Genomic DNA, 20,358 nt, shown 5'->3' on the forward strand with positions numbered 1-20,358 from the left:
CAATAAGAAAAGCTAACAAAAAGACTATTAAATATGCACAGCGTAGCTTAAAATGAACAAACTTATCTCAGAGTGGAGGCTTAAATTTTCTCAAAATTAATCAATGAAAAACTTTAAAATTCGTGTTCAATTTATAGATGAAAAGATCACGTCTACGACTGGTCATAGGCACCCTTCGACTGGTCGTGGAACCAACGACATTTTAAAATTTTTGAGCGCGATCTTAAAAACCATTTTACGACTGGTCTTACGGAGTCTACGACTGGTCGTGGACCACCTACGACCGGTCGTAGCTGACCCAGGACTAGTCGTAGACAACCAGGTTTGGTTGCTGGAGCTTGAATCGTAGTTCTAGGACTGGTCGAAGGTCGAGTCGTGACCTCCCTACGACTGGTCGAAGAGTCTCCAGGGCTGGTCATAGAGTAACCAAAAAATTTTGAAAATTTTTAACAACTTAGGACTGGTCTTGGAATTTCTTGGACTAGTCGAACCAGTGCTAGGACTAGTCAAACAAGGTCCAAGACTAGTTTTAGAACAGACCAATTCATATAAATAGATTTATTTTAAATTATGTATACAAAATGACCTACCCTAAGGTCAATCTAAGGTCTATCATACCTGGGACATGAAGTATAAACATTGAACTTCATCCTTTCAGATGTAGGTTGACCTTTGAACCTTATGAAGCTTGAGATCTCTATCTTGATGTAGCTTGATCTTGAGATCTTCAAAAGCTTAAACTTAAACTTTATCTTGAGTTGTACTTGAGTCTTGAAATGTACTCTTCTTATCAATGTAGCTCTCAACATTGATGCTTAAAGTACATGACTTTGCATTTCTTGAAGCAGAGCACCGTACATGTCTTGAACCATTGTGATGCAGTGTCTTTGTATATCAAAATATAAACACAAGACACAGATAGAGGTTTTGACACAACAAAATTTGACAATCAAAGGAGCATGAGACCATAGCACTTACAGTTAGGCATCTTTTTCTACCTGCACAGTGTGCAGTCTCTACTTTATGAGATATTATAGTTTTTTTAGGGATTCAACGGAATTTTAGCATTATTTAGTATAGTTGTGTTTCGCAGAATATGAGACTTTAGGTGGGCAAAAGTAAAATTAACAACACATATCCTTATTACGTAGGGTTTAAGACCCCACGTATGCAAAATAAATAAAAAAAATGTTAGACAAGGGAGAGTATTGTATAATAAAAGGTAAAGGAAAGTGAGTGTGTGTTTTTGATATGTCTAGAATGTGTGGACTCGAATGCAAGATTATTTGAGATGTGAAAAGATAAAACGGGAGACTCGTCACCCTTTTTAGCAAAAAATGATAGTTGAATATCCCAAATTCCAACCATAATCTTGACTTTGCTGGCTTCTTCTAACGAGTTGGCTTTTATGTGCTTGGACTTCTGAATGGGGCAGGGCCTCAGTGTCGATCAAGAATCTCCGAAGACTTTGAAGAAAAGGGCCCACCAAGACACATCCCTCTCAGTTTCTCTGTATTTCTCCTTGACATTATGTTATTGCCCCTCTAGACGAATGCCTAGGGTTGAATTTATAGGTTGAGAAACGGTCGGCTAATGGATGGTCGATCGGACGCTTGACAGTTTTTTGCCATACAAAATCTGTCATAGAGAATCAAAATCTCCGAGTTGTGAAAAATGCGGTGTCAGTTGTCTATCGGCCAATGGTTGGCCGACGGTTAGCCTATGTGAAATGTCTGTAGATGCCCCCTTTAGTAGAGGTTGCGAGCAATTGAATGTTAAACCGAGTGGACACCTCACCTTTTGGGTTAGATGTAGACGCGGTTTGGTCTATTTTAACAGGAGTGTCACTATTGAAAAACTTGCCTAGTTAAAGAATAACTCAGGCGTATCCGAGGGTTGGGGAAAACATTGCGATTTGTCCTACGCTTTGTGGCTTTACGGGTAATCAAATCGCAACCATTTCACACCGTGATCGGCATTGGTACATCGATTGTGTTTGCGAGTCTATAATTTTTTTATGGTTAGAGCCCATGCACATTTTGCGGCCTTATGAGGGTAATATGCTTAGATCTAGAAAGGTAGTTCTAGATATTGCACAATCTCCTAGAATCGCTTGTAAGACAGGACATTTGTAACGGACAGTTCCTGCGCATTCTACAGCTTACGAATCTCCCACGGTACAAATGCATTAAGCTTGTAGATGTCCCATACTAGAGCTAACCATGTTATCCTTTTGTCACTTCAGTATTTTATTTTGACACTTTGATTGTAATAAGCTTTTAGCAGTTGGAAGGGCAATTGCGCTAACTCGGATATAATCACTTTACATTCTAAGACGATCAAGCTAACATTGGAAGTTCAAGTCGATTGTCCTATGTTCCACTTATGATTTCAGAGAAAATCGAGAATTCGAAAATCCCCTAAAACCAATTATTTTGGTTGTGTCAGTACCCACCAGAAAGTATGGAAGACCATCTAATGCCTCAAATGCCGTACGCGTGTGTATTTTTGAATTATTTTGAAAATTTTTAATGTTTTTTTTTAAAAAAAATTTGACAAAAGTCCCCACATGTAGAACATAGTGTTAGTGCACTTATTTGTGCACTATTTGTCAATCACATGGGTCAGTGGGCCAGTGAGTCCTTGGAAGCTAAAGGCCAAAGACACATGAAGATATAAAGTATCAAGGAATGAAGGAACATGTAAATTGAGGTGCCTAGGTGACCCTAGCCTTGGACCTAAAATAACCTAACATCTACATAATATGCTCCAAAATAAGTAGACATTTATTTGATTATCCTTTAGCCTTAAGAGCTTCATTGGAACATGCTTAGATAAGCTATATAAGTTCAGAGCGGTTGTAAATCGTATAATCCAAAAACAGTATAACTCTGGGTGAGTTCAATTGATCGAGCGAATCCTCGAGCGATCTTGATCGATCAAACTCGTTCAAAAGTGTCCAATGAGCTAAATAGGAAAATTTGAAATTACTTCGATCAATCGATCGACATTAGCCGTTATTTGTCTGTTTTTCTAACCATTGTAAACTTGTTGGCTATATAAAGGGCATTCACTATTTGGGTTTTTTTTTTTTTTTTTTTTATATGGATTTTTTGTGCCATTAGAGCTTATATAATTTCTCACTCTTAATCCCTCTCCTAAGCCTCTAAACTTAAGAGATATAAGTCATCTTCCTTGGGATTTTACCATTTTAATGAGGATTTTAACCTCCATTATAAAGATGTACTTGATCTCCACCATTTGCTAGAGAATAGACACGATCCTATAGGTAAATCCTTAGTCTATTAATGTCTATAACACCCATCTAGGTGAATCTCCATTGTAAAATAACTATTTCTTTAATTGTAGAAAATTTCACCCTCTCCCACTACCTTGGTCACCTCATAGGTACATCACATGTAAGGTGTTTGATCGTGGAATTGAGTCATCTACATCAACAATCGTCGGAGCAAACGAGAAGCTTATGTAAATATGGGAGAGCATTAAAGAAGTATCTTAAGAAGGCATAACAACTAGACTCAATCCGACCACCAAGTAAGGGTCAATTTTAGAGTCCATGTATACTAATTCTTTGTGTATGATTGAGTATAAAGTTTATGATCCAAACTCGAATATGTTCTTGTGTAAGACCTAGGTTCTTTTGTAGGATTGAATTCATCGGACACGAGTGCGTATGTGTTAGTATCTATGGGAGCCTCTAATAGGAGAAAAATGTAGGTCTTTGGATTAGGTCTGTAGTGGTTGTTGGTTAACCGACAGAAAACCAACTAAGTCTCTGCAAGAGCTACCGACATGGGTGGAAAGAAATTCTACCAACACGGGTGAGTACATGTAGGTCTTTGTGTATGGTAGTCACCACACGGGTATGTACGTGGTCCATCAGCATGGGTGTGTATGTGTAGGTTAGTAGTGAGCATAGTAGAAACCACTGTAAATGTTAGAGGTGAACCTATTTTGAAACCTCTGAGATAGTGAAATCCGGTACATTCGAGGAGAGTGCGTCTGTCGGGAGTGGAATAGGCAATCAGTTGAACCGTTATACATCCTTGTGTTTACAATTGTTAATGTTTGCAATTTTATTTATGCTCATATTTAATTAGTTTAATTATGTGAATACTTGAATTGGATTGTATGCTATGCACTTTAATTTGTAAGCACATACGAGATCAATATCTCTATCACATAGACTAGTTGCTCAATTAGTTGCATTAATTATAGTGTATGAGAATTGGAGCCTTATGCCTTAATTATTCATAATTGGTAAATTAGTTAATTAGGTAAATAATTTTTAAGTGGTCCTATTTACCACACCCCCCTCTCCTATAAGACTTAGCTGTAATTCTAAGCTCTGCGTATTGTGGTAGACCATCCATGTAATTTCACATGGCTCCATGGGATTTTTATTACAAAATATTTTTAAAAGATTTTTTAGGCCATTTATTTTGAAAAGATCCGCTTGATCTCGCGGGGAAGCATCATCATGTGGTCTTTTATTTTGGCCATTTTTTTTCTAAAATTTTCAAATAATCCTGACTTCTTCTCATTTCTACTAGGGATTGTCATGGTTATGATCAAAGTCATTTTTTATTGCAATACATATTTTTGAAAATTTTAAAAATAAATATGGCCCATCGTCTCACAATCGCATGGATATGGTTAAGATCAACTTTTATTGAGATGGGATTGTTGCGTGGTGTCAAACTTTAGGCATGTTTTTAGTTGACACAACGATCTTGTGGAAGACGAGGGTGTCCTGCAAAGAAAAAGAAATCGTTTTTAATTGGAGAGTTGAAAAGTTGGTACAGAGGGAGTGAGACTCACATAAGCAATGTACTAAGGTTGTTGTTTGTTGGGTGCTCTGGAGAGATGCCCATGGCTTGAGTGATTCAACTTGTAGAGTTGAATATTATTTTTAATTGGGTGTTTGTTTATTTATATGCACGTGCCCTCATTTTTGTAAAGGAAAATATAATTATTTATGGAAGAAATGAAATGATTTTTTTTTTTTTTTTGTGCTAGCCCATTTGTATGACTGGTGGTTTCGATTTTGGTGCTTCAAATTGCAGGAATTAGACATTTTGACTCAGCTATGTGTTACTTGACATTTTTCTAAGTTGATTATTTGGGAGTTACATTATCTTTAGGAAGTGTTTAGAGGAAACTTTGTCCTAAGTCTGAGCATGGTTAAAAGATCTTGAAACGTTGCGACTGTCATATCTGCCTACTTAAATTCTACTTGCCTAGATCTGTGATTTTCCTCTCTCTCTCTCTCTCTCTCTCTCTCTCTCTCTCTCTCTCTTCTAATCATTTTTACCCGTAACGCTCTTTCGGATTTTCACCACGTCTGGTATGCCCATCATTTTTGTCTGTGGTGTCCTTTTGGGTTTTCACCATGTCCTCAGTATTTAATCTTGCTTGCCTCTTGGTAGCTATGCATTCCTGCCCCCGATGTCCTTTCAGATTTTCACCAAGTCTGTTGTTTTTACTCGAGGAGTCTTTTAGGTTTTCACATCGCCTGTTTTTCTTTGGACACACTTTTCTTTTTTATATATTGTATTTTTCAAGAGCTCCGATTGATGATGAGATTTTCTTCATTGCTGGCTAAATTATGTCTTTCTAGGTAACGCAAAACTTTAAACATTAGGATCCAAAGCTTAGACCAATTTGAGAAGTTTTGTGATGGGGACAAAATGTTTGCTCCTAGGGGCCAATTATTATTTTTTTCTCTCTCTCTTTTTTAATTTTATTTTATGCCCTTATAATTCTACGGAGCTTGGGCTATTTTTATATTTTCTTTCTTTTCTTTTTGTGTTTTTTTTAATACATGGGGTATGTTTTGGGGAAATGATAGAATTTATCATTTTGGTTATTAAATATGGGCTTGTATTTATGATCGCGCCCGCTACCCGTGATAAACTTTGACTTGATTCGCATTGGCTGGCTCAAGAAAGTCTTTTCCCTTCAAATTGGGAAGGCATGGAGCGCCTCGTAAAAGAACTTCTAAGATAATTAGCGGGTGACCCTTCAAATGGGTTTTGAACTTGCCCTCAAGATTAAGCATGTGAAAGGGACTTTTGTTATCATCACACCCCCTGTTCTGAAGCCTCTTGTTTGAACCTACTTTTTAGGTGCTCTCGCGATTTCTTTTGATACCTCTGAGAGTGATACAATGCTTGCGTGTACTTTTCATAAGTCTGGTGTAGTTAATCGTATCGAGTTGGTGGCCACTCTGCTTTGAAAAAGTCCTTTATCTTTTAGTGTATGAAGGACATCCCATTCTTCGTGGTGATGACTTGGGAAGTTCTATGATGGCTGGGTGATGTTGCTTTTCAAGGATGTTATTATGGTGGTGTAAGTTGCGTCTTCCGCCTATTTAGTGAAGTAATCGAATCTCACAAGGATGCACTTAGGACCGTTGGATGATTTTGAGCTCACTTTAGTTGATGATGTTGATACCCCACATTGAGGATGGCTAGGGTGTCGTCAGGTTGTAAAGTTTGGAAGCAGGCACATGGATCCAATTTATACACTCCTAATGTTTAAGGCATTTCTTGACATGTTAGTAGCAATTTGACTCCCCAAAACACCCAGTGGTATCCTTGTCATAGGATCTTCTTAGCCATCATATTCTCATTCATACGCGGATCACAATCTCCTTTGTGGACTTCGAAGATGATTTTTACTATTTCTGTTTCGACCATGTATCATATGAGAGATTTGCTTGTATAAAATGTTACTACGAATCATGAGTTGGGCTGCAAAGAGACGAATGGTGCGGCAATCTATAGGTGTTGCATCTTCGAGGTATGTCCAAGCTTTTAAATTTTGCTTAAGTTCAGGGTATTTAAGGCGGTTGTCCTACGACAATTTGACAGGTAAGAAAAATGTTGGGTCCTTAAGTTCAAGCATGTCTTCGTGAGGAAAGTCAAAATTTGATAACCACGATTCCAAGAACTCGATCTTCCTTTTCTTATTCTCAAGGGAATTTTTCAATACGCTCTTCCTTTGGGATTTCAGATGCCCCTAGGTATTTGATCTTGAAGTTGACTGGAATGACATTGGCTTTCGAATTAAACTTTTCAAGGAGGTCCTCTAGTTCAGGAGTTAGGTTCTCATTTCCCATGTCCTTGACCTTTTCCAATCCCATTAGTTTGAAATCTAATTTTGAATCAAAATCACAAAACTTAACTTCGAATTCATGTGGATCGTTACATTGGCTTGGCACTTTATTTCTTAGAATATTTTAAAGCTTTTACGAATTTTTTGTATTTTGAAAATTTTTTAATTTTTATTTTTAAAATTTCAGATTTTTTAGGATTTTGAGCATTTGGAAATTTTCTTTGTTCTTTTTTTTGGGGGTTTTTTTTTAAAAAAATTTTAATTTTATGTTTTTGGATTTTGAAAGCCATTTTTTTTTTTGTTATGGGGTTTTGACAAAATTTTGAGCATTTTCCATTTTTTGGGCTCTTGAACCTTTTGTGTGTGTGTGTGTGTGTGTGTTTTGAATTTTGAATTTTTTTTTTTTTTGCTTTGCCGCGACGAATCTTCACCATTGAGCCCAAGCATCATGATGAAGCGGGGGCCTGGCTCTGAGGTGGTGGTGAATGCGGTGGCTTCTGGAACGTTCCCGAGGCATTGGAGTTCCTTAGGTTCCCTCAGCTCAAACGAGATTTGAACTGTGGTCCGGTCAATGAAGGGCAGCTTCTGCCCCTTACTCAGGTCCTCATTGGGCAACACAGCCAGTGTCGGTTTGTACAATTGGTCCTTTGGGACAAACTCCTATGTGCAATTGGGATGGATGATCCCTATAATGATGAATTTAATTTGTGGGCAAGTAAAGTGATTGTTTTCCTCTCTATGGCCTCGTTCTTTTCTGAAAACTCTACCCTCGCCTCACGTTTGAAGTAGGTTGATATCTTGGTCCGTTCTTTCCTAGATTCTTTTGAACATCAATGACTTGAGTTGAGTCCTAGTATTCGAGTTGATAATAGAAAGTTTGGTTCTTGGTAGGAGAGAAGACATAGTTTGATTCGATAGGACACACATATGGAATGCGGTTTACAGTCTTGGGTTCGAAATTATTGTGTGAAGTGTCCTCCTCATATTGTTATATGTTTATGACCAAGGATTGAGAAATTGGGGGTTGAGGACCATAGGAAGAGGAGGCTGACAAGTCAGAGAGACTAAACAGGCTCTTACCTTGGAGGACCATGGGAAGTGTAGATAACCCGAAATGACTATATTGATTTTTATTTTTTTTTAATTTTTGTGTCACTTCAATATGCAAAATTATATTCCATTTAGTACTCCCTTTTCTATTGGTTCTATGCTATCTTCAGATCAATGTATTAGTATAGAAGTAGAGATGGCAAATATGTCTCAAGTATCTTATTCATCTGTGGTAAAGGAGCTTATGTTTTTCATGATGTGCGTTAGACTATACATTAAACAAGTAGTAAGAGCAGTCAATAAATATATAGCAAACCTAGTTTAAAATCATTAAACTGTTATAAAGTTGATCCATCATTACTTGAAGGGAACTTCTAAGGTGGCTATTTATTATAATGATAAAAATTGGAGTTAATTAGATTCTTGAATATAGATTATGCAAGATATCGTAATAAAAGAATATCTACTATAAGTTATGTTTTCTCTTTGGTTGACAGTGTTATTAGTTGGAAGTCGAGATTACAGTTAGTGTTGACCTTGTCTACTAAAGAAATAGAGTCCATGTCAACTACGTAAGTATATTGATGTAGAATGGGTCGTGGACACTTTCATGTCTAAGATGGATCAGAGAAGGCCCGATCAGAGGCAGAAGTCATCAAGATTGTCAGAACCTTAAAACAAACATATCTTGCAAACCAGAATTAGTTACTCGAGGTGCCATCTATGATTTTGGGGTAGGACGAGTTATTTTAGCCAGCCAACCTAGCTATTCCGAGTTGCTCATGCCAAATTTGCGAGATTCCATCATATCGGAGGTTGAATTCCAAGTTTAATTTCGTTTTTACTATAAATAGTAAGTTTTAGTTTGATTATAACTCTTCATCCATTGGGCTTTAGGAGTTGTGCCCAACATGAAAAGTATTTAGAAAAATTAGGAGAATAACGTGGTCAAGCCACATAGTACATATAAATAGAACATTTACTATTTATAATAAGTTACGAATTTTAGGGAGTTTTAGTTATAGTTTAATTCTTAAACTTCTTTCTATTCTTAGTATCCCTATTTCAAGAGTTATAGACTTGTTTATTTCAACCATCAATCATTCAACAAGTTTTTTTCATATATCTTAAAATTATTTCTATTTCTTTTCCTCGTAGATTCGAGAAGTCTCAATGAGGAGTCCAGAGAAGCTCCATGGATTCAGAGTAATTATCCTTGAGGAGGACGGTGATCGACCTCATCACGTTCATCCCTGTGCAATTGATATCAAAGCGAGGACTCCCCTCGGGCCGATGGTAAACAATGAAGGTATGAATAAAAATCTTATGGACGGTGATGTAGGGGTTCGTTATCTTTTGAAAAGAATGGAAGCTTTCCATTGGGAGAGTCAGTTGACCATGCAAGGACTGCAGGCAACCTTCAAACATGTTGCAGATGCGCTAATTTTGCCCCGAGCTCAGAGTGATGCTCAACTACCTATGGTCGTTGTACGACACAACCCCAATTTCTGCAAAGCACCATCAGATGATGGTAAATCATAGGCCACCACTTTGATCATAAGAAAGCTGTTATACATGTCAAAGGTAGAAATAGAATTATAGTAAGAGAACATCTTTCGAACGAGGTGCACTATAAGCCAAAAAGTTTGTAATGTGATAATTGATGTCAAAAGCAGTAAGAATTTCGTATCGAAAAGAATGGTGAAAAAGCTGCAATTAAAAACAGAAAAACATTCATCTCCATAGTGATTGGATGGATCAAGGAGATCAACAAAATAGAGATAACTGAACAATGCACTGTCTCATTTTTAATTGGTAAAAATTATAAGGATCAAGTACTTTATGGCGTAGTCGAGATGGAAGTTTGTCATATGTTACTTGATCGACCATGACAAAATAATATTGATGCTATTGATACGCATAGAGGTCGGGATAACGCATTTATATTTACTAAAGACAGTAGAAAAATTGTCCTCATCTCTATGGGAATGAAGAATCAACCCAAGACTTCTAAAGTAGAGGCTCAGTCTCTTATAACTGAACATGCTTTTGTTAAATAATCTGAGAAAACAAGATGTGTATATATATATATACATATATATATATATATGCATTAGTTAAAAATAATGAATATATGGAGCATGTGAACATCTCAGGGGATTTGAAACCAGTGTTGCAGGAGTTCAAGGTGACTGTGCCCGATGAACTCCCTAATAAATTACCTCCCATATGAAATATACAAAACCACATTGATTTTATCACATGGATAAGTCAACCTAATTGCTCACATTATCAGAAAGAATGTGAGATATTGAAAGTAGAAGTAAAAGAACTGATCCATACTAGCCAAGTCAAGGAGAGCATGAGTACATGTATTGTGTCAACCTAAGAGCCTAATACTAAGTACAAGAAAATGCCTAATAAACATCGATATCAAAAGTTATCTTAGAATCATGAACCAAGTTCCTTGAGTAACTCGATGATGAGTTTTTCCCAAGTGGAGGGGTCTGATGTAGAACGTGTCACAAATACATTCCTAGCATGGTTGGGCCAAAAGAAGGTGGACTGTAAATTGATTATAACTTTTGATCCAAGTATCGTTACGACACACTAGACCGAGTATCAAGAACTGAAGCAGCACGAGAACTAGAGAATATGTTCTTTTAAAGTGGAGGGGACTGATGTGGAGTGGATTACGAACACTTAAATGTCCAAGATGGATCAGAGAAGGCCCGATAGGAGGCAGAAGTCATCAAGACCGTCAGAACCTTAAAATAGACATATCTTGTAAACCGGAATGAGTTACTCGACGTACCATACATGATTTTGGGGTAGGACGAGCTACTTTAGCCAACCAATGCCGGGTTGCCTACATCGAATTTGCGAGATTCTATCATATCGATGGTCGAATTCCATGTTTATTTTTGTTTTTACTATTTTTAGTAAGTTTTTAGTTTGATTATAACTCTTCATACGTTGGGCTTTAGGAGTTGTGTCCAACATGAAAAGTGCTTAGAATAATTAGAAGAATAATGTGGTTATAGAACACTTACTACAAAAAGTATATTTACTATTTATAGAAAGTCACGAATTTTATGGAGTTTTAGTTATAGTTTAATTCATAAACTTATTCCAAGTCTTGGTATCCCTATTTAAATGGTTGTAGACTCATTTATTTTATCTATCAAATAATTTATAAATTTTCATGAATACTATTTCTATTTTCTTGCTTTTTTCTTGTGGATTCAAGAAGTCTCTGTGAGGAGTCCAAAGAAGCTTCATGGATTCGAAATAGTTATCTTTGAGGAAGACGATGATCGACCTCATCACGTTCATCCCTGTGTCACATATAGGGAAAATATTTAGTTGAAAAAATTTGTAAAAAAATTGAAATTCAAGCAAAAAGTGGTGGTGATCCATAATGACAATTGAAACATTTTATACTTAGCTAAGAATTTAGTATTTCATGCTAGGACGAAGTATATTGATGTTTACTATTACTTTTTTTGTGATTTGGTGGAAGCTGTATAAATCTCATTGCAGAAGATTCACACTAATAATAATATAGGGGATATGCTGACAAAGCTTATTACAAATAAGAAGTTTATTTGATGCATGACTTCTCATGAACTTATTTTTAACTAGCGAAAAGTAATGCTTGAGTAACTGTCATTGAAGTATTTTTGCGTTATTAGAGCAACTAATATTCAAATAGAAAGAATGTTAAGGCAGTACAACATTATACATTACAATATTCCCAAAAAGGAAACATATTTTCTTCCTTTCTCTTTACTCACGTACACGTACGTATAGAGCCTAGTTCTCTCCGGCTTCAAACATGTGTTCTCTCTCCGATAGCTATTGTCTTATACAAGGAGAACAAATGTACAAAGTGGGGTAGCATTTTTCTGGAGATTTTTAGGTGAGAGACTTCTTATAGAGTGAGAGTGAGGTAAACTTTGTATTTTTGATTTTTATCATTTTAATAAAGAAGAAAATTCTGTATTACTGCCTTATGAGCGTAGACATATCGCAGAACCAGATAAATTTATGCATCTTTTGCCACTTATTTCTTCTTTATCCTTTATTTTTTGTTGGTTCTTATCCTTTATGATTTTGTTGCGAATGTCATATACTAGTGTCTTTTCACAACCATTATAATAATGGTTTTAATAGTTTTAAGATGTCTATGAATCATGTGAGTGGTCAGCGTATTCAGATACACGCATAAGGGTCTTGATAGGCCATGGCTAGGGCTAGCCTACCCTAGCCAACGGGGTTTGAAGGAAAAAAGAGAAACAAAAGGCGGGTCCCATATGAAATACTAGGCATCTCTTACATGGGCCCCACAGTGCAAATGGCAAAAAAGCATGATGATTCTTGGATTAGGTGGCTTACAAAACAAGTGGGCATCAAAGAAGAAGTTGACTGAGTTTTCCTCAGTTAACCATTTGTTTCTAACCAGTCGCCAACCTTTTGAGCAGGTAGGACTTTTGGGCAGAGGTATCCACGTGCCAGAGCCCTCGAGATGGACAGAATAGAATCCCACACGTGTGCAACATGAATTGGATCTCACAGAAATATGGTATTGGTCTGGCTACTTGGGACGGGACGGGCCGGGCCGGGTTGAGCTGAACCATTTATCATTGACCTGGACCTGGTCCTTGGCCAAGTTAAGGTCACTGGTCGGGTTTTCAATAGGTTGGCCTGGGTCGGGCGGAGCTAGCCTGGTCCATTGATGTGCCTAGTTGCTGGTCTGTTCGGCCCACTGCCATCCCTACATGCAGAGCAACTGTTCAAGTCGCATCCCGTCCGTTGATCTAAGAGCGGCCATGTGGACCTCGAAGGCTTGGCCCATGTGGCGAGGTTTCCAACATTTTGTACCTTCTGTCGTGGTTTAAATGAGTTTTTAATGACTCTTTGATGGCTTCTTATTATACCATTAGTGGTCCACACACAAATTGGCTGAATCATTAGCAACGGTGCTGAATGATGCACCTGAAAGCCAAATACCTAGCAAAGCTATTATCAGGCCACTGAAGAGGCAGGCTCAGATGGCTCTGCTGAAGCCCGATTGTGAACTAAAGAGCTAACCCCATCGGTCCAAATGGTTCTGGCTGGACCGGACCCGCCGGGCTTGAGCTACTCAAAATTATAATTTTGATGGGCCTCTAATTGGGCCTGGGCCATTGATAGCTGTATCTGAACTGAGATTGCAGGATCGTGCTCGTTTTGACAGCTTTTTCCTGGGCCTGGACCACCTTCTCAACTTTTTCCTGTTTATTTCGGGCTATTAATCTGAGAACTAAGATAGTCTGATCAAAGATATACGTCCTTCCCATTGTGGCCCAGTAAATCAATGGTTTAGATGGCTCTAGAAGTAGTCCAACATCACACCTTTTCCCTCTAGGCTGACTCATTGACGCCCCTTCTATTAGAATCTATTGGGGTTGACCAGATGAGCAGACCCATATGCGGGCTTGCATGCACAGCCAATAACGGGTCCGTGTCAAAAGCCCTTCTGAGTAAGGTATGGAATGTATACGACTCAATCCAAACTGTCCGAATCATGGGCCTCAGTGTCGATTGGACAGAGAAAAAAATTCAGAGAGGTTGAACAGCCCCGATCTCTTATTTGTGAACATTTATTTCTGGAATTTGGACCATTGAGAATTTATCAATTTAACCATTCATCAACAGACAGGATCACTCGCTCATTATTGTAGAATATGAGTTGTCTATGATGGGGTCCCTGTTTGAACGGACTGGGTGTCCCTATATTCCACGTGTAAAATGATACTGTGCATGTGTAGTTCTTCATACTAGGATGTAGCATATAAAAAACGAAAGAAATTAGGGAAATTTACCAAAAGACGCCTTTGTGGACTCCCGCCTTCGTAGCTGTTTGGAGCAGTACAACATTGCTCGAAATAGTATGGCTCATCAGAGTGTTTATTTGATTGATATTTTAGATGAACGGTTCAAATAATTTTTCCCATCTGATGGACGGAAAGGATTTACATTAAAAAAAATGATGCGGCCCGTAGAGCTTGGGTGGGGCCTACTGTAATGTGTGTGAGAAATCCACTCCGTTTATTCATTTTTCTAGCTCATTTTAGGAAATGTGACAAAAATATAGGTGGATCCAAAACTCAAGTGGGCCACACGAAATGGAAAATTAGGGAAAGAAATTCCTACCGCTGAAACCTTCCTAGGCCTACCTTGATGTTTATATGCCATACAAACCGTTTACAAGGTCAATCCCACTGGGATGAAGTGAAAACACACAAAAAAATAGCCTGACAAAAAACTTTTATGGCCATAAGATTGTTTCTATGGTGCTCATTGAATCCCCACTGTTTCCTCTCGTGTGGTCCACTTGAGTTTTGGATCTATCTAATTTTTTGTCACATGTACCAAAATGAGCTCAAAAAACGGATGGACGGGGTAGATTTCTCGGAAACATCGTAGGAACTTCGTGGGAAAGGCTTTGGCCTGAAATCCGACGTCCTCTTGAATGTGTCTACTGGCCGTTTATCAAGCTGACATGCACCAAAGAAAGTACAAGCACATAAAAGCGTATCCTTGCACATCCATTGCCATGTGATCTCCTTAATGGCAGCCCATTTGGGGTTTCCTCCCTTGATTTTTCATTCTCATCATGTCCCATTGAAATATTGGAATTGTGTCTTGATGCAGATTTGATTATGTGAATGTCCAAATAATCTCTCCTCTCAATCATAATTTTCAATCTTTTTAACTTATTTAGTTTATAAGTGTGCGTTTGGTTTTACCAAATATCATGATATTTCATGACATTTTGCACTAAATTAGATTGACTAATTATGAAATTTTAGATATTTGGTGTCACCAAACACACCAAAATTTCATATATATAAATGTGATTAAGGGAGTATACACGGATAGGTTCAAGAGGCCTCACGCTCTCCACATCTTGCAAACTTCTTCCTCTGTCCACGTGTTGCGCTAGCCATAGCCATATGCATGGATATGATTTAACAAGAATAATATTTCTATGCGGTCTGTTTGGATCTTCAAAGTAACAACTCTCTTTTGTTCACCCAATCAATGAAGGTAATAAAGTTGTGAATTCTTTAGCTAATCAGGGGAGCAGCTAGGGAAATAATTCTTCTATAGTGATAAATCTTTGCTCCCAAAATTTCTTTTAGATCTATGCTTTTTCTTAGATGGGACCCATCTTTCTTATATTACAAGGAAATAATGTCTGCCTGGGTCCTCTTCTTTCATTCTTATTTTATAAGGTGTTGGCCCACCTCTTAACTGAGGCCCCATCTCAAAACACACATTAATTGGATGGTTATGATCATGAGAAAGCCATCTGCAATGTCCTCTAATTGTATGATGAGAAAAACTATAGCATTGCTAAAATTTCATCGACTGTCCAACCAATGAATGTTGGGAGCACCATTGGGAAGCAAAAACGTGTTCACAACGCTAAGTATAGAGTCGCGATGTTATAATTATTCGGTAAGACTGAGGTTGAATCCACAGGGATTAAACTTGTATGTATTTTGAAAATAACTAGAACTAGAACTAGAACTAGAAAATAATTTAAATTGAAATCTAAATAATTGAGAGTAATGGTGAATAATGTTGATTAAAACTTATTAATTTAAAGATGAAAACTAGGGTGCTAAGGATTTATTTGTGGCTATTAAGATGTTACCTTATTTGATTTAAGGACCACAATTGGAATTCGAGTCTTATCTTATCCAATTGGAAGATAAAACAATTTAAATCAAATATGAACTTTTCATTAACCTAATTTTCAATGGAGGAGAATTGTGATGATTGGAAGAGATTTCATCACCCTACCATACCCAGGAGACGATGGTAAATAACGAGATTTACTAATCTCACTGTCGCAAAATAAGAAAAGAAGATATTCAAAGCCATCACAATATCTATTGTAATTTGAGTCACAATAAATCATAGAAAGGTAAAAATAATTTCTTAATATCAAACTAGAAATCAATGAAGTTCAATAAGAATAATAATCAAAGCAGAATAAACGTCCAAACACGCTATAAGCTTCATCTCTTAGCCTTAGCTAAGAGGTTTAGCCAACCATAGACATGATTGAAACCAAATTTCTTAAACAAAGCATGAAAAATAAACTAGGGAAGAAGAGAAACTCTTTGGCGGCTGCTCAACCCTTGTGTATGCTCTTTAAAACCTTTCCAAACCCTATAAGATGCTTTGGAGTATCCTAGGGAGTCATATTTATAGTTGTGGAACTCCAACTTTCGCACGTAGTTGAAAAAATTTATAAACCGCATCAAATTTACGCACTCTGCGCAGTTTTCTAAAATAAGCCTGAAGTTAAACCGCCTTAAATTTACGCATTCTGCGCAATTTTTTAAAATAGGCTCAGAGTTTCATAATATGCTTTTTCAGGACAATTTCAGGAATATGTTTATTTTCAAGACAATTTCAGGATTCTTTTTCTTTACTTCAAATCTTTGATTCTCTTCATTCATCACTTGGTTTTCTTGGATCTTTGGTATCTGAATTCTTTATTAATGACTTCCAAATATTTATTTAGTAATCTTTTGAGTATAAATCTTTCTTTTGACATCAATTTCACCTTAAGCTCTCGAAATCACCTCGCACATGAAAACATGCATAATTAAATCGATTAAACATTATCACGTTTATACAACCAATATATAAATAGGAAGAAATATGCAATATCTCACACTTAACAACTATCCAATGAATCAGCTTTCAGGTAGTGGGAGGACCACCTTGTGAAGAAATAGGTACAAGAGAATTCAAATTTCTTATTATATTTCTCTTTGAAAGATTATTACACATATAGGTATTTTTAAAAGAGGTAGAAGAGTTGTATCCTTAGTCTCTCATGAAAAAGTGGTGACGGCCCACACTGACGTATGACATGCAAAAGTTCATTGATTGGACAATCAGGATTATTAGTTCCTTATGAATTTTGGGTAGTGGCCTTTCCTTTTCTTTTTTTGGGTAGTGGCCTTTCTATGTTTGTGAACACTTGATGGACTTTCCTGAAAACCTGGGTCATTTGTCCATCTATTGTGGTCCATGCATCTACGATAGCAATAGCAAAAGAACTGTGCTGGTCCAACTTGGACATTCTTAGGTACTTGCTTCTTCTAGCTCAAATTGTTACTCAGGTAGTTTTATTTTTGGGAAGTGATATGATATGCTGGCATAGTATGATGATTGTCATCTAGGAGCTTGTACGGAAATAACCGTAATGAAAGGAATTTAGGAGTTTGTAACTAGGTATTTGACTAAATATGATCGTCCAATTCCTATAGAACCTATCACTAAAATACCCCTCGAAGGGAATAGTGCTAAGCGGATTGAAAATGGTTTTACATGAGATGAGACATTCTCAAAAAAGTGATTTGATTGATGGGATTTGGTATGATACTAATGAGATTGATGAGATTAATATTCGAATATTTCTTCTTAGAACGTATTGATTTGACCTCATAAGTGGGACCACTAGCCAATAGCATGTTGCCGCTAGAAGCAGAACCCTATATTTCTTTTAGAGAATCTCCTAATTGTTCCAAAGAAACTAGAAAGATATTCTTGATACATAGGCACTCAGAGATTGTACACATGGCGTAATTAACTCAAATGGAACTAACTAAAACGTGAACCCACTTGGTAAGTCAAAGCACCAAAATCAGATTGGTTGAGCAATCGTAACCTCTGATTTATGGGGACATGTTTGTTAAAATAGGATCATTGGATATTTTTAATTTCATTTTCAGTTGTGTAATAATTGTCAATCAATCCAATGGTCAGATAATCAAATAAATGAATTTTGTTTCATGATACATCTAAATTGGGAGAATAATTTGGATAGTCTAATTTAAATTACTTGCATAGGAAATATGCATATTGTAATTAATTTCTAAGTATTCATTTCCACTCTACCACAGTTTTAAAGAGTTTTCTCTTTATTTCTTTCGAAAAGATTTAGAATTGTTTCTAGGGATAAAGACCACATATCCCCTCAATATGGTTTTCTTGATTCCTCACCTCATATTATTATTTTTGTTCCAACCTTTCTCTCAATTTTATTAATTGATCAATGTACACCCCCACCATTTTAGTAAGGGAGGCTAATATAAAGGCTAATAATTTTATTTATTCCTATTGTATGCTTCCACAAGTTTCTATATTAGTCATTATAGGCTAATCTCATGACATGAGTATTCTATTAGTCCTCTAACCTTTCCATCAAGGCTGCCCCATTATGAATTTGAATGCCCCAAAAATATGGGTGACCCAACCATTGTGTGGTCACTGGAGCCATACATGAACTGAGTTAGCTTGGTTAACTCACTCGACTCAACTCAAAAAAGCTCGATTTGACTTGGCTTGAAACTAGGTTTGAACCGAGTTGAGTTGATTTTTTGAGCTCCAAAAAAAATTTCAAGCCGAGTCTGTCGACTCAACTCAGAACTTGGCTTATTGGGTTCACTTTATATATATATATATATATATATATATATATATATATATATATATATATATATATATATATGAGGAACGCTCAGCTATGCACCGGTTCACACGTTATTACATGCGAACCTTCCTATCAACCGTCGGATAAGGTTGACGGTCTGGATGAAGGCACTCATAGCGCGAGTTTGAAAAAGTGAGTTTCCTTCTCTCGCACGCCTCTTCACCCTCGGAAGGATGCGCAAGTGAAGGAAAACATGAAATTCTTCCGCTGGGATGCTAAGTGGGTCCCACCAAGATGTTAGTGATAAATCCACGCTGTCCATATATTTTTAAAAATAAATTTATGGTATGAACCCAAAACTGAGGTAGATCAAAATCTCAAGTGGGCCTCACAGTGTTGATTGAATTTTCACCATTAAAAACTTGCTGGGGCTACCAAATTTTTGGATCAAGCTAAATTTGTTTTTTTCATCATCCAGGTCTGTATGATCTAATCTACAGGTTGGATGTCAAATAAATATCACAGTGGGCTCTAAAAAATTCAATGGTGAGAATCATTATCACCGCTGCTTCTTGTGGTGTGGTCCACTTCAGATTTGGATCTGCCTCAGTTTTGGGATAATGCCCTCAAATGATAAGGAAAAACGGATGGACGAGGTAGATTTCTCAAAAACATCATGGTGGGCCCCACCTAGGTTTCCAGCGCACGAAAAGCTTTAGCAGGAAATTCGTGTTCAGAAAAACCGTACTGCGGATTTATGCGAAGGCCTTTCACATGGAGTTCCTGCGCTGGAAACCTAAGTGGGACCCACCGTGATGTTTTTGAGAAATCCAATCCGTCCATCCGTTTTATGAGATCATTTTAGGACATGCATACAAAAACGAGCCGAATCTAATACTCAAGTGGGCCAAAAAAGTAAAGATTGATCTTACACAGTTGAAATATTCGTAGGTCACAAAAGTTTTGAATCATGATAATATTTGTATTCTCAGCTAATCCTAGTAGGAATGATGTTATGAATGGTATATATGGCATGTAAAGATCACTATCGACCCCAAGGAGGTTTCAACAGTAGGAACTCAATTGAGTAGTGTATGCCGCTCACTTTTGGTCTCAAGTCCTAAAATGAGCTCAAAAAACAGATGGACGGGATAGATTTCTCACAAACACCATGGTGGGACCCACCTAGATTTTGAGCGAACTTAACAAATTGGGCGCGTAATTAGTGGTCGTGGATTGAATATTGACGGAGGTTGAGTAGCTAACGAGGATTGGATAGTGAAAGAGGTTGAGTAGTGAGACTCGCTACTGAAGTGACGTCACCAAGTTCCGTGGGTGCCACCATGATGTATGTGTTGTATCCCCACCGTCCATACATTTGGAGAGATCATTTTAGGATATGGTCCAAAGAACCAGGTAGATCCAAGGCTGGGGAGGACCCCACCATAAAAAACAGTGGTGAGAGTGAAGCCCACTGTTGAAACCTTCAAAAGGTCCACCGTGATTTTTATTTGAGATCCAATCTGTTCATGTGTTAACGCAGACATGAACGAAGGGAAAACACAAATATTAGCTTGCTCGAAAACTTTTATGACCCTTACAACTTTTTAATGGTGGGCGTCACTCTCCCCACTATTTTCTGTGGTGGGGTCCTCTAGATC

The 20,358-nt window shown here is 37.3% G+C and overlaps 1 pseudogene; it reads left to right on the forward strand.

Moving 5' to 3' along the window:
• Positions 1–6,766: 6,766 nt before the first annotated feature.
• The window catches only part of LOC131246968 (uncharacterized mitochondrial protein AtMg00810-like), a 32,817-nt pseudogene continuing 19,225 nt past the window's right edge, over positions 6,767–20,358 (forward strand).

The sequence above is a fragment of the Magnolia sinica genome, chromosome 5, assembly GCF_029962835.1.
Source record: "Magnolia sinica isolate HGM2019 chromosome 5, MsV1, whole genome shotgun sequence".
Classification (NCBI taxonomy): Eukaryota; Viridiplantae; Streptophyta; class Magnoliopsida; order Magnoliales; family Magnoliaceae; genus Magnolia; species Magnolia sinica.